Here is a 2928-nt window from a genome sequence, read left to right as displayed (position 1 = left end):
GCTCGGTGTCTTTGATCTTCACCAGGCTAGTGTCCCCAGTGGTTAAATAATCTGACTGCAGGTCTGCTCTGATACTGAGGGAGACCATTTGGACTCTATCTTCGTAAGTCTTTATCTAAGTTGAAATCTGGTCAGCAGGCACTGTATCCTTCCACTCACAGCTGCTGTTTTGGACTTTTACCTATATCCCATTATACACTCGGTGCCCACTGTATTAGATGCACTTGTCCACCTGCTCGTTAATGCAAATATCTAATCTGCCAATCATGTTCAAAGTTTAAATTTCAAAGTAAAATTTATTATCCAAGTACATACATTTCACCACATTCTTTTTCCCGTGGCATACTCAGCAAATTTGTAGATCACCAACTATAAGCAGGATCAATGAACAACAAACGATGTAAATGCAAATCTAAATAAATAGCAATAAATAACTTGAACATGAAATAACAAGATAAGGGGTACTTAAAGTGATATCATTGGTTGTGGGAACACCGGAAATAGAATGATTGTAGTTATCTCTTTTGTTCAAGAGCCTGATGGTTGAGGGGTAGTAACTGTCCTCGACATTTGTGATACATGTGGCAGAAACGTAATGCATAAAAACATGCAGACATGGTCAAGGGGTTCAGTTGTTGATTAAACCAAACATCAGATTAGGGAAGAAATGTGACAATCACATATATTTCATTGTCTGCTCCTTAATCTGAATGCTTAAGCCTCCAGATTTCCTGGAACATGATGATTTCATCGCACAACTCTGACTAATTCAATCCACCCATATGCTGCACCCAGAGGGGAACAAACTCATTCGAAGAAGATCAGTTTATAAGATTGTTCATCTTCGAATGAGTTGGTCTGACAAGGACAGCGTGAGAGTGCTCGTGCAAATTACTCTCTCCTGAATGTCAGCTCCTGGACACCATCTCGTATTTCCAATGGGATCACGACCCACCACTGAGTATCAGGCTTTTACCTCCCATAGGAATCCCTGACATATTTCCCCAGAAGACTCTATTTACCCTCCAGCGAGAGTTTCATAACTTACAGTTTGTTTCTACTGGCTCCTCACAAGCTCATGGATCACAGATGCCTGTGATAACTCTGAAGCCCTCTGCTGCTTTGACTGTTTCCTCTTCCCTGATCCCATCATGCCCCCCTGCATCCCCATTGCACACCAGGATAGATCTTCATCCACTCAGATATTTTGAAACCATTCTGTTCAGTAGACATGTCACTCAAGCTGAATCACAATTCCTTCGCTGATATCAAACAATCAAAAACAGCTGAAATCGAAAAAAATGAAAGACCTACATACTGAAGCGCAAGCTCTGTTTTTCTTTCCACAATTGACACGCTGGGACTTTTCTGCGTTTTATGTTTTTCATTCCTATCCAAATGGACTTTGATGTCAAATGTCGTCAGGTTCTAAATATATTTCATTGTTTGCTGCTTAATTTGAATGCCCATGCTTCTAGTTTTCCTGGAACTTGATGAATTGATTGCACAACTTACTGGTGTCTGAATATTTGACTCCGCCCATATACTGCACCGAGAGGGAGCAAATTCATTCGAAAAAAGTTCAGCTTTTCAGGTTGTTCGTCTCCGAATAAGTTTGCTCTGCCCGGACACACCTTGACTTTTTCGCACAATGACGGACTCGGGCTCGCAATGTGCTCCTGATTAAGACGTTAACTGGTCCTACAACCCGCTCGTAATTATCGTCACATTCATCCTCGGGCTTACTGGAAATACGATTGCTTTGTGGATCTTTTGTGTTCATGTGAAGTCGCGGAAACCAAGAATTGTGTATTCACTGAATCTCATGATTGCAGACACTCTGTTAATGTGCTGTCTACCCTTTCGAGCTGATTATTTTCTCCGAGGGAAGGACTGGATTTTTGGTGATGGACTGTGTCGAGTGAACGTTTTCACGATTTCCCTGAACCGGATTGGCAGCGTCTTTTTCCTCATGGTTATAGCAATCGATCGTTACTTTAAGGTGGTCCATCCACTCCACAAGGTAAACAGGATCTCTACAAGGTGTGCGGTGATGATAGCAGGCGGTCTGTGGATTGTAGCGGTGGCTATTTGCTTGCACTTGCTGATAGACAAACATCTCTTCGAACAACACAACCTGACAAACTGTGAGCCTTTCAGCATAAACAAGGCTCTGGCTTCCACAGCAGTTTGGACTGACTTTATTTTTATATTTTTTCAGTTTCTTTTGCCAGTTTCAGTTATCCTGTTCTCTACGTCCTCCATCATCTGGAGGTTACGGCAGATGGAAGCTGGAATGCGGGCTAAATATAAGCGAACTGTGAAACTTGTGATAGCCGTGGCTGCAGTTTTTGTCATTTGCTTCTTGCCCACCAGTGTTGCTGTGGTCGCGGTTTTGGTGACTAAACTAAGTACATTCGACAGCAAGTCGTATCACACAGCAGTAAATATCTTTTACAATACGTTTTTCATAACTATTTTTCAATTTCGCAACTTAAAGATACTGTGGAGATAAATCTATTTCGTCTTAATTTAAGTTCTTCCAGACCAGCCACTGAACAATGAATAATTTCCAAAGAGGAGCAGACTGTAGATCAACAAACGGGCTGTTAACTGCATCTCAACCAAACAACAGGAATTCTGCAGATGCTGGAAATTCAAGCAACACACATCAAAGTTGCTGGTGAACGCAGCAGGCCAGGCAGCATCTGTAGGAAGAGGTGCTCATATCCCCTTTGCCAATCACCTGTCCAGCTCTTGGCTCCATCCCTCCCCCTCCTGTCTTCTCCTATCATTTTGGATCGCCCCCTCCCCCTCCCCCTCCCACTTTCAAATCCCTTACTAGCTCTTCCTTCAGTTAGTCCTGACGAAAGGTCTCGGCCTGAAACGTCGGCTGCACCTCTTAACTGCATCTCATCGCCTCCGGTC

The 2928-nt window shown here is 42.9% G+C and overlaps 1 pseudogene; it reads left to right on the top strand.

The window, feature by feature from the left end:
• The first annotated feature begins 1651 nt into the window (after positions 1–1651).
• Positions 1652–2613, top strand: LOC140190720 (hydroxycarboxylic acid receptor 1-like; annotated as a pseudogene).
• Positions 2614–2928: the final 315 nt, after the last annotated feature.

The sequence above is a fragment of the Mobula birostris genome, chromosome 31 (genome assembly GCF_030028105.1).
Source record: "Mobula birostris isolate sMobBir1 chromosome 31, sMobBir1.hap1, whole genome shotgun sequence".
Lineage (NCBI taxonomy): Eukaryota > Metazoa > Chordata > Chondrichthyes > Myliobatiformes > Myliobatidae > Mobula > Mobula birostris.
The sequence above is the reverse complement of the archived record's forward strand: the minus strand, read 5'-3'. Positions and strand labels throughout refer to the sequence as shown.